This window comes from Erinaceus europaeus, chromosome 18 (assembly GCF_950295315.1).
Source record: "Erinaceus europaeus chromosome 18, mEriEur2.1, whole genome shotgun sequence".
Classification (NCBI taxonomy): Eukaryota; Metazoa; Chordata; class Mammalia; order Eulipotyphla; family Erinaceidae; genus Erinaceus; species Erinaceus europaeus.
This window is the reverse complement of record NC_080179.1, coordinates 68117106-68129903: the sequence shown is the minus strand read 5'-3', so window position 1 is coordinate 68129903 and position 12798 is coordinate 68117106. Positions and strand designations below refer to the sequence as shown.

Below are 12798 nucleotides of genomic sequence, written 5' to 3'. Positions count from 1 at the left end.
CAGCTCACTACCCAACCGAGCCTGGATCCACACTCCTGATCTTCATCTCTCACTGGGCCAGCATCTCACATACTGGATGCTGGATGTTTCCACTTGGATGTACACTAGCAACCTCAAATTCTTCCACTTATTTTTTTTGTTTGTTTTTAATTTTTTAATACTTATTTATTTCCTTTTTGTTGCTCTTGTTTTTATTGTTGCAGTTATTATTGTTGATGTCGTCATTGTTGGATAAGACAGAGAGAAGTGGAGAGAGGAGGGAAAGAGAGAGGGAGAGAGAAAGACAGACACCTGCATATCTGCTTCACTGCTTGTGAAGTGACCCCTCTGCAGGCGGAGAGCTGGGGGCTCAAACCGGGATCCTTGCACGGGTCCTTGCGCTTCGTGCCATGTGCGCTTAAACCCGCTGCGCTACCACCCAACCCCCCTCCTCATAGATCTTCATTCACTTAACTATCTTTTATTTATTTAATTACTTATTTGTTTATTTGTTTATTCTGCCTCCAGGGTTATCGCTAGGGCTCGGTGCATGCACAACAAAACCACTGTTCCTGGAGGCCATTTTCTCATTTTGTTGCTCTTGTTGTTATTCTTGTTCTTGTTCTTGTTATTTTGTCATTGTTTGTTGGTATGCATGAGACCCCTTCTGTTTCATTTCGTTTAAATCCCCCCTGCTTAACACTATTCTATTTACATAACCACTTCATTCTATTTACATAACCGCTGTTAACAAGCACCTCCCTCCAGGGCATTGGTTCAATCCTCACTGTTTCATGATATGTTTTTGCTCCACCCCCCCTCCTTGTCACACCCTGATCCCTTCTTTGTCACACCCTGATTTTCACCAGTCACTTTTCTCTCCACCCTCTCTATGTCACATCCTGTTTCCACCCTACTTGGCAAGTATATATAAAGACAGCATTGTGAGTTTTACAGTACTGTACTTTGAGTTTAACTTAGCTCGTCTTAGATTGTGCTGCGTCCTGCATGAATAAAGAGATACTGCCTACAGCCCAGCCATGAGTCCCGGGTCATCTGTTACCCGCCCGTGAAGCCAGCCCGGCAAAAACAACCTAGCCCAGCGAAAACAACAACTGTTGTTGTTGGATAGGACAAAGAGAAATTGAGAGAGCAGAGGAAGACGGGGGGGTGGGGAGACAGACACCTGCAGACCTGCTTCACCGCTTGTTCTTTACACAAGTCCTTGCGCTTCGTGTCACGTGCACTTGAACTGCTGCGCGACTGCCTGGCCCGACTTGACTACCTTTTTTGCCACCTTTAGATGTCAAAGTTCTCCTCCTTTGAAATTTCAGTGATCCTCACTTTCCACCCTACCACCACACTCAACCACATTACTCTGTTTGGTTTGCTTCATTGCAAATTAATCTGCAGTTTATTCTCAAGCAAAGAGACCACTACATCTAAAGTGATTAGCCAGTTGAGACTGGAGCCATACAAATGCAAAGACCCAACTGCATGAGGCAGACCTATTGGAATTTATGAAAATTTAAAAGAATCTGCTTAGGACCATCACCAGCCACATATAGCTAAAGAGGAAGTAACCCAGCTGAAGAGGAAGTAACCCAGCTTCGCTGCGAAAACCCCTGAGTAAAGCAGTGTTGACTGCGTAACTGAATAACTTACTTGAATCACATACAGAAAATAGCAGCAGATGGTTCTTAACATTTTTAGAGTTGAAATTAAAAAAAAAAAAAAAAACCCAAACCACCAGAATTCCTATCAAGTTGTTGAAAGCGAAGTGTCTGTGAACCATATGGCCTGTCTATTAATACATTTGACCTGTAACCCAACAACTGTTCCCCAAGCTGGGAGGAATATTACTCCAAGAGACAGAGGAAAGCAGAAGACCCACTTAGAGGTTCAGATGATTGGCACCAGGAGGGATCTTAAGGAGACCAAAATTAATTATCATCAAGAAGAGGTAATCAAGAGCAATCTAGTACAAATCTCTAAGGCCAATCAAGAATTGTCACCAAGGATCGCTGAATGTTTGTTTCTGTTTTTTCTTCTTTGATTGGTAGGTAAAAAAAACAAAAACAGAGTAAATAAATAAATAGATTTCTGGGGCCCAGGTGGTGATGCATCTGCTTGAACACATATATTACCATGGGCAAGAACCCGAGTTCAAGACTCCAGTCTCCTCCTGCAAGAAGGAAGCTTCAGAAGCAGTGAAGCAGTGCTACAGGTGTCTCTTTTTTCTTTCTCTTGATCTCCCTCTCCCCTTTCAATTTCTCTCTATGCCATCAAACTAAAATAAATGAATTAATATTTAAAAAGTAGATTTCAACAAGGGTTGGGAAGATAACATAATGATTTATCAAAAAAAACAAAAAACTTTTTATGCCCGAGAGTTCCAGCTCCCAGGTTCAGTCCTCACCACCATAAGCCAAAGCTGAGCAGTAGCGCTTTGGTGAAAAATTAATAAACAAACAAACAAACACAAATTTTAACAGAAAAACTTAACAGCAAAACTCCCTCTGTGGAAATTTCTTTAGATATTAAGGAGGACTAGGAAGAGCAATCAACTACTAAGAACAATCATGAGCTTTTTATCCTGGGTATTTATGTGACTTCACGCCTGACAGTCTAAGCAATGCCGACTTCTTTAGTTTATCTTGACCATCTCACCAGCATCACCAACATCAACACTAACCACCACAACCCAAGTCCCTTCACATTTTATCTCACTTCATTCTCATTGTAACTCTGTGTGGTAGAAATTGTTTCTATTTACAAACTGGATTGGCAGGTTTCTGCATCTGAGTGAAAATGGTGGGGAAGGAGAGACTCTGTGCTTCACTGTGGGGGAGCAGAGAATTGCACTTCAAGAGGACAGTAGTCTCTGTGGATTCTAAGATGATTCCACTCAGTTTTGATTTGCCCATGACACAAGTCAAAGATGACTAAAGCACAGTTGTCTATTTTTCTGTCTTGATGAACTGATTATCAGTCTTAGCTATATCTTCGATGTCTCTGGAGACTTTGTTAAACTTTACAGCACAAGGGGACTGGGTGGGAGCACACCTGGTAGAATGCATACATTACAGGGTGCAAGGACCAGAATTCAAGTCCCCAGCACTCTCCAGCGTGGGGGAAGCTTTATAAGCGGTGGAGCATTGCTACGAGTGTCTTTATTTCTCTCTGCCTTTCTATCTCTCCCTTCCTTCGCAATTTCTGTCTTTATCCAAAATAAATAAGCAAATAAATGAGTGTACAGCAAAACCACAGGAGAATGTGTTCACAGTTTGCAAGGACACAAAACTCTAGTGACCGGAATTCAACTCAACCCCCCAAATCATCTACAGCTGCATTTTTATTCCTCTGATGGCACAGTTAAGCCATAGGGTTATAGAGAAGGCACTTAAAGAAAGACTTCTACTGTTGGACAGAAACTTCCTGCCCTGTTTACACTTTCCCAAGTAAACAATAACAACAATAATGATGATCAGATGTATTTCAGCAGGTTTCAGTGAAACTGTCAAGTCATCAAGCCAGAAAAATATAAGCGAAGGAGATTTCCTTTGGATTATATCAGCCGAGTGCATTGCCTCTGGAAATGAGGGGAAACACGTTGCTGCAGCATGGGACTTTTTTCCCCCCAAAACAGAAAGCAATCTAAACGTTCACCTTATCATCATTGAATTAAAAAAAAAAAAAAAAAAGAGGGGCCGGGTAGTCCACCTGGTTGAGCGCACATGTTACAGTGTGCAAGGTCCCAGGTTCAAGTCCCCAGTCTTCATCTGCAGGGGGAAAGCTTTCAAGTGGTGAAGTAGTGATTACAGGTGACTCTCTGTCTCTCTCCCTTTCTGTCACCTCCTTTCCTCTAGATTTCTGGTTGTCTCTATCCAGTAAGTAAATAAAGATAATAAAAATAAATTCGGCCAGGCGGTGACACAACTGGTTCTGCACACGCATTACAGTGTGCAAGGATCCAGGTTCAAGGCCCTGGTCCCCACCTGCAGGGCTGCAAGTGTCTCTCTGTCTCTCTCCCTCTATCTCTCCCTCCCCTCTCAATTTCTCTGTCTCTGCCCAATAATAAATAAGTAAATAAAACAAAAAATTTAAATATATATATATATATACATTTTTAGGGAGTTTTAAAATAAATAAAGAAAAGAAAAATTACAACCCACTCAAATTCCCAACTTTTTTGCTTTGGGGAACATAACTTAAAGCTCCTGATTCCATATCTTCTTCCCTTACACAGTGCTGTTCACTGGAAATTCAGGAGACAGACAAAAAGCAGATGCTACAGCTAATGGGGGGGAAAAAAAAGAAAAAAGGAAGTAAACTGATTAGTATGGTTAGAAAAAGACAGATCTAAACGATAGCGTATAGCAGTCATCAAAGTGTTAACTGTGCCGGGTAGGACTGGCAAGAGGCCATTGAGGGAATGATTTAAGATTAGAGATGTAAGAATAAGAAGCATCAAGAAGGGCAATGCTGGCTAAATAAATCAATAATACAGGTGGTGATGCACATGGCACTCCTTCAAGGGAGGAACTGAAAACAAGCAAAGGCTCGTCAGAGATTAGGGAAACAGAGATGTCAGGCTGGCTATGAAAAGTTCAAGTCAGAGGCCAGGAAGGTGCTCACACGTTACCATATGCAAGTACCTGGCAAGTACCTGGCTCAAGCCGTTGCCGCCACATGAGAGGGACGGGGCGCTTCACAAGTGGTGGAGCAATTCTGGGGTGACTTCCCTCCTCTATCTCTGCCTCTCACTTTCTGTCTAAAAAGAAAAAAAAAAAAAAAAAAAGGAAAACAGTGACCAGGAGCAGTGGAGTTGTGCAGGCACTGAGTCCAGCAATAAACATGTTAGGAAAAAATAATTAACTTTAAGTCTTTTGAAAAATATTTATTTGGATAGAGAGGAAAATTTGAGAAGGGATGGGGAGATAGAGAGGGGGAGAGAAAAGAGAAACACCTGCAGCACTGCTCCCCCCCACACACACCCCATAGGTGGGACTGGAGACTTGAACCTGGGTCCTTGTGCACTGTAACTTACCAGATGTGCCACCACCGAGCCCCATGACTAATCAGTTAATAAGTTGCTGGGCATCATAGAGGGTAGGTGACTTGCAGAAAGCCGCCCAGCCACCGAGTAGGTAGCAAGACCTGTGCCTGGAATCTAGACAGCCCCCCCCCCCACCCCCGGGGCTCTCTACAACTGTTTCAAAACGTAATGGCTTTAAAATCAAATGTTCTTTCTTTTCTCTGCAAATCAAGGAAACAGCAAGCACGAGACTCGGTCCTTTTTCTCCCTTATTTCCTCCCAGTCAATTCTCACTTATGTCCAGATACAGGATTGATGACTTTCCTAAGCACAGAGCCATTGCCAGGAGGCCTGCCAGTAACACAGCAGGAGCTAGAATTAAGAGTGCTGGAGCTTCAGAAGTCACAGTGACCTCCTCTCCAGGGACAGCTGCCGCCTCCACAAACCCTGACAAGCAACCTCAAACCTGCTCAAAGCCCAAGTAGCTAGAGAACCGAGCCCTTACACTGACTGAAGACTGAGCGCTCTGAAGGACTAAACCTAGCACTGTCCTTCAGACCAAGGCAGCCCCATGCTGGAGCCTGACTGAATTCCCACATCAGCTCTGCTTCACTTGGTGAGCTCAGTGTGCAGAGTGCCCCAGTCCTTGTGCTCTTCTTACAGCGACAGAGAAAGGCAGGTGTGCTTCCCTGCTGTAATCTCTTCAGGTCTGCCCTGACTTTAAGGACTCCGAAGATATCCCAGGTTAAGACATCAGTAAAGTGTTAAGTTAGTTTGCTCATGAAGAAATTAAACAACAGGGCTGGGTGGTGGCACACCAGGTTAAGCGCACGTAGTATGAATTGCAAGGACCCATGCAAGGATCCCGGTTCGAGCCCCCAGTTCCCCACCTGCGGGGGGGGGGGGATGTCACTTCGCAAGTGGTGAAACAGGTCTGTGGATGTCTGTCTGTCTGTCTCTCCCTCTCTATCTTCCCTTCCCCTCTCAATTTCTCTCCATCCGATCCAAAATAAATAAATAAATAAAAATGGCCATGGGAGCCGTTAGGTAACAACCTGAAAAAGGTTTTCTAAGTCACTGACTAGAAAGCAAGAAGCCCTCGGGAGACTTACACTCATATTTTGCCAGCACAAATATCCTGCCAGAAGACAACTTGTGTTGTCTTGTACGTTAAAGCATAATTCTCAGGGGGCTGGGCAATGGTGTACCCCGGTAAGCTCTCACAGTCCTAATTACAAAGACCCATGCAAGGATTTGGGTTTAAGCCTCTGGGGCTCCCAACCTGAAGGGGGGGGGGGGTCACTTCGCAAGTGGCAAAGCAGGCCTGCAGGTGTCTGTCTTTCTCTCTCCCTCTCTATCTCCCCCTACCCTCTCAATTTCTCTTTGTCCTCTCCAGTAAAATGGGGGAAAGGCATCAGGAGCAGTAGATTAATAGTACAGGCACTGAGCCCCGGTGAAAACCCTGGAGGAAAGAGGGGTGAGGGGAGGGGGAGAGGGAAATGGAGAGGGAGGAAAGGAGGGAGGAGGAAGAGGAGGAGGTGAAGGCAAAGAAATATAATTCTCATGCCATGAAACTCGCCCTGTGGCGGGGGTGGTGTATGATGGGCTGGGGAAATAGCATAACAGTTTGCAGAAGACCTTTACGCTTAAGGCTCCAAGGTCCCCGGTTCAATCCCCAGCACTGCCATAAACCAGAGCAGTGCTCTAGCCTCAGACTCTCTCTCAATAAAATACAACATTTTAAAAGGAATTTTCTTATGGAAACAAAGGCGTGGTAAGTAAACATGTTTAAGAGAGAGAATTGGGGCTGGGGAGGGAGACAGCATAATGGTTATACAAAGGACTTTCATGCCTAAGGCCCTAAAATTCCAGGTTCAATCTCCAGGACCACCATAAACCAGAGAATGGACGGCCAGGAGTGGCCTTACAAAGGGACTTAAAAGAACTTCTGTGTTCCTCGCTCCAGCAGTCCAGAGGCTGAGTATTGCTCAAGGAAGGCAGCCTACCAACATGGGGTGAAAATGAATTCAAATGAAACTGGGTACAATTCACATCTCTCTGGGGCGCCATTCCCTGGGTTGTGAAATGAAACCAAGAACACACACACAACTCAAGTCTCCTGTGAAGATTCAATTTGCTCAAGTGAATAAAGGATCTTCTGCAGCACCTGGTGGTAAAGAAGATGCTCTAGACACAGGAAACATTCTTCTGTAATAAAATCTGGAGTAGGTACCGATTGAGTGTACACACTTCCATGCACAAGGACCTGGGTTCAAGTCCCAGTTCCTCGGGTGCAAAGGGGAAGCTGGGATGCATTGGATCGACCTTCCCGTGGTGCATCCCGTGAGTACCCATTCATTGGGGAAACTGACGATCCTTCCTAGCCGACTGAATCCACATGGATCCCAGTCACTTTCAAAGCCAGCAATAAGCAGCTCCTGACAGCTTTCAACCTGACGCTGTTGACTGGCTACGGAAGAAGGGCAAACGCTAGAAGAAGAAGAAGGGGAAGCTTCAAAAATGCTGCAAGTTTCTTTCTCCGTCTCTATTCCCCTTGCCATCACCTAATTCCTCTCTGCCCTAGCAAATTAATTAAGTCTATTTATTAAATCTAGAGTAGCATGCACCCAGGCATTCTTACTGCATCAAATTGACCAGTGTTGTCCAGAAGACAGTGCATTGGACAAAGTGTTGGACTCTCAAGCATAAGGTCCCAAGTTCAATTCCTGATATCACATGAGCCAGAATAGAGGCACTCGAGCTCTCTCTCTCTTTCTCCTTCCCTCCCTCCCTAAAAAAAATAATCAATTAATTTCATTTACCAAGCAGTGATGCTTTCAAGAAAGTCAGTAAGCAACAGTCACTTGTAATTTTTTTTTAATTTTTTAAAATATTTTATTTATTTATTTTCTCTTTTGTTGTCCTTGTTGTTTTTCATTGTTGTTGTAGTTATTATTGTTATTGATGTTGTCATTGTTAGATAGGACAGAGAGAAATGGAGAGAGGAGGGGAAGACAGAGAGGGGCAGAGAAAGATAGACACCTGCAGACCTGCTTTCACCACTTGTGAAGCGACTCCCCTGCAGGTGGGGAGCCGGGGGCTCGAACCGGGATCCTTATGCCGACCTTGTGCTTTGCACCACCTGCGCTTAACCCGCTGAGCTACAGCCCGACTCCCCAGTCACTTGTAATTTATAGGTTCGGAGACTTGATTTCCTAGTGCCCTTAACACACCCAGTAGCAAACCAACCATGGACATCTGCAGATGACCAGGTCTGTACCTTATGAGCTAACTGATCCCCATAGAACATGGAGGTCAGGGGCCAGGTGGTGGCACACCTGGTTAAGTGCACTTATTACAATGCGCAAGAACCCAGGTTCGAGCCTCTGGTCCCCACTTGCAGGGGGAAAGCTTTATGGAGTGGTGAAGCAGGGCTACAGGTGTCTCTCTCCCTCTCTATCACCCCCCTTCCCTCTTGATTTCTGGCCATCTCTATCCAATAAATAAAGATAATAAAAAATTAAAAAATAACATGGAAGCCATTTAATTTTGTAAGTCCAAATAAACAAACAACAACTACAACAACAAATATATATCTCCAAGGTCCATTCTCCATGCTTTGCCAAAACAAGCAAAACTCCAGTGGCCAGCCTTAAAACCCTCTGATGGAAAGTGAGGAGCCATGTCTGGAATAGACTCTCAGTTTTGGAGCCTTCCAGAAGCTCCTGTTAGAATACCAACTTCAAAGCTGAGGCCGATGTTTCCAGGGCCCTGACCACACTCTCTTGCTTCTAGCCGTTCCTCCACAGGATCCCAGAGCACCAGCAAATACAGCTTTTGCCTGAGCATCCTTCTGGTGAGTGGAAGGTAAAATCCGGGCCAGGTGCACCTGGTTGGGTGCACATGTTACATTGTGCAAGAATCTGGGTTCAAGCCCCTGGTCTCCTCCTGCAGTGGGGGGACGCTTCAAAAGTGGTGAAGCAGAGCTACAGGTATCTCTCTGTTCCTCTCCCTCTCCCACTCCCGCTCCCTCTCCCTCTCTCTCTCACCCTGCCCTCTCAATCTCTGTCTCTATTTATAATATAAATAAATTAAAAAATTTAAAAAAGGAGGTGAAATCCTTGTTAAGATTCATCAGCTATAGGTTAGTGAGACAGCTCACTTGATGGTATGCTGTCATGTCATGTGTGCGAGCTGGGTTCAATCCTGGCCCTTGTCACATTGCAGGAAGCTTTGATGCTGTGGTCTCTCTCTCACAGACTCTCTCCTCTCTGTCTCTCTCTACCTTTTCTATGTCTATAAATCAGTTAATTCATAATACATAAGCTCAGAGTTGAACACATATACTGAAAACAGGATACCTGTCTCTTCACTAAAGGGTGTTGATCACTCACTGAACCTTGAGCCCATCAGGTCCCATCCGCCCAGAGGACAACGAGTTTTGATTCACAAAACCACAGTGCCTTATTATTATTATTCTTAACAAGGAGAGACAGAAACTGAGAGAGAAGGAGGAGATAAGGAGAGAAAAAAAAACAGACACCTGCAGACCCGATTCACCACTCATGAAGCATCTCCTCTGCAGGTGGGGAACAGGTGCTCGAACCTGTCTCTGTGCATGGTGTGTGTACTTATAGACAGGCGCACCACTGCCAAGCCCCCACCTCTTTCCACATCCCTGTACTTTTTTTTTTTCCTCCAGGGTTATCGTTGGGGCTTGGTGCCTCCACTACAAACCTACTGCTCCTGGTGACCATTTTTTCTGTTGTTGTTGCTATTACTGTTGTGTTGCTGCTGCTGATGTTTTTGGATAGGACAGAGAGGAACCTGAGATGGGGAGGGGGAGAGAGGGAAAGAGAGAGGGGGGAGAAAGACAGACACACCTGCTTCACTGCTTGCAAGGTGACCCCCTCCCCCCGGCAAGGTGAGGAGCTGGGGGTTCAAACTGGTATCCTTGCACCTGTCCTTGTGCTTCACACTATATGCACTTAACCAATTTGTTACCACCCAGCCCACACCCCTGTACTCTTATCTACCCCCTCCTCTAGCTTCCTTCCCATTTATTTGGAGCTGGCCTGAAAATTCCCAAGGCAGAAAAAATAACTGTACACCTTAGGACAAAGCACTGGCAGTACCCACCACTACTGCAGTTTCTCCCGGGCCCACAAGTCTACAGTCATAGCCTCACATGGACGCCCCAAGATGCAGCAAGCGACTTTCTCCCATCAGCTGAATACCCCCATTTAACTCCAAAGTGTCCCCTCCTCTCCACTGTTCACATCCAGACTGGGGTGGTTCTGATTGGAGGCACTAATGCCAGGTTGGAGCTGGTCCAGACATCCCCATGCTCCCCCCCCCCCACTGGCTCTATGCCCTGAGGAAGGCAGAGAGTGCCCATTCCGGCCAGAGCACAGGCTGAAACAGAAGCAGTGTCGACCAAGCAGTGACTGGCTTCTGCTGGCATCACCAAGATGATGCCAAGCACATCTCAGCTCAAGAATTAACAAAAGTCACACACAAGCATGCAGGAAGGCCAGGCTCACAGCTCTCCTTTCTGCAAGAAGCCCTGCAATGTAGACACACAAGTACTGGCAAGGCTGTGGACAGCAGTGGAAAAAGCACCAGGACAATAAGCTGCCCAAGTGATAATGAAAAAATTCAGAGCTACTGCCCTCTCAACAGGCCAAAGGAAGATGGACGCAGTTGCTTCCACTGAGAGAAATGAATGGGATCTGTGTCGCACAAAGAAGGTTCTGCTTGGTATGTGACTGTCACTTCCTACCAAAATAACAATGAACTCCTCACAGCTTTTAGCTCTTCTGTATCCTAAGGTGCCAAGACCAGGGACAAGTTGAAAAAGCCGTGGGAGAGGAAAGAGTTGGAGGAGGGAGGAGATGCAGGTGAGGAAGGGGAGCTGGTTCTAGTTCAAGACAAGCCTTGCCAAGCTCTGTGACCTTAAACTCTAGATATTCTGGGCTGTCTCCTCAATCGATAAAGTGAAGCTCTGAATCTTTCTAGCTCTAGTGAGATGTTGACAACAGTACAGAGGCTCTAGGATTTTGTCTTTCTAGTGGCTTTTGTCTTTGTTACAGCAGGTGGTAGTGGGCATGGTCCCAAGATGGGGATCCATGTGGCAGCATACATGGTCAAGACAATAAGGAGAGGGCTCTGTCTCAGTATGAAGGACCAAACTAAGCTGGAGAGTGGTGACCGCTGCCTCCTGGAAGCAAACCAGAGTCTACTCAACAGATGGACTGCCAAGTGAATCTGCCTTGCATATCTGAGCGGACCACTCAAACCAAGAGGGAAGGAAAAACCCACAAGAGCCTCAGGGTCTCCAGATTCACTTCTAGTCCACCAGTTCCCAGCCCTCAGACCTTTGCCTCCAGGGTAAACATTTTTTTTTTCTTTTCCAGAGCTGGGGATTGAACCTGGGACCTTAGAGCACTCAGGCATGAGAGAGTCTCTTTGCATAACCATTATGCTCTCTTTATTTATGTATTTATTTATTATTGGATAGAGACAAATTGAGAGGGAAGGGGGTGATAGAGAGGGAGAGAGAGAGACAGAGAGAGAGAACGGCAGCCCTGCTTCACCACTTGTGAAGCTTTCCCCCTGCAGGTGGGGACCAGGGGCGTGAACCCAGGCCCTTGCGCACTGTAGCACATGCACTAAGCCAGGTGCACCACCACCTGGCCCTTATACTATCTCTATCTCTCCTACCTTTCCTTCTATTTTTCTTCCTTCTTTCCTTCTTTCCTTTCTTTCTTTCTCCCTTCCTTCCTTGCTTCCTTCCTTCCTTTCTCTTCTTTTTGCCAATAGGATTATATAGAGGATGAGAGCCCAAGAAAGAAAGACAGAGAGATCCCTGCAGCCCTACCCTGCCACTCAGAAAGTTTTCCCTTGCAGGTGGGGACCAGGAGTTTGAACCCAGGTCCTCACACAAGGTAACATATGCACACCTACCTGGTTTTCTCATTACCCACCACTCTTTCCTCCAGCCTAAGAAATCTCTAATCTCTAGTCACTTCCCTGGTAGAGTCTACTTCCTGACATTCTTTTCCAGAAATGTGGGCAAGAACTGAGCTGGCCTGTGGATCCCCGGAAATGTCTTGACCACACACGGCATGGCATGAGAGACGGTCAACCTCAGGCTAGTGGGCCCGAAGCACTTTACAGACTTGAGAGGAATGGATAAGAACGGCTGTGACACCTGTTCTGGTAGACCATGGTTTTCTGCCAAATCACGTCTGAGGGAAAAGTAGAAATCAAGCTCTCCTCCCTGGAGAGAAAGGAAAAAAGCTGTTTCACTGAGGACAGAATGCAGAATTTATTTTTGCCTAGTGGGAGACAGCAAAGCCGATACTAAGTGTTCCTTCTGGGGCAGGTGGCACTGGTTTTGTTGTTGTTGTTGTTATTGATGTCATCATTGTTGGATAGGACAGAGAGAAATGGAGAGAGGAGGGGAAGACAGAGAGAAAGACAGACACCTGCAGACCTGCTTCACCTCCTGGGAAGCGACTCCCCTGCAGGTGGGGAGCCGGGGGCTCGAACCGGGATCCTTACTCCAGTTCTTGCACTTCACGCCATGTGTACTTAACCCACTGTGCTACTGCCTGACTCTCTTCTTTTCTTTTTCTTTCTTTCTTTCTTTCTTTCTTTCTTTCTTTCTTTCTTTCTTTCTTTTTTTTTTTTTTTTTTAGAATACATGTCCACTTCCCGCTTGAAGAATAACTCCCTGGGAAAAGAAGCCAGGACCTACTTGCCCCTCTGCAGCTGAC

At 45.7% G+C, this 12798-nt stretch overlaps 1 protein-coding gene across 2 annotated transcripts in view; it reads right to left on the bottom strand.

Moving 5' to 3' along the window:
* Positions 1-12798, bottom strand: part of KIF5C (kinesin family member 5C) — a 206979-nt gene that overhangs the window by 154037 nt on the left and 40144 nt on the right. The gene's annotated exons all lie outside the window — the stretch shown is intronic.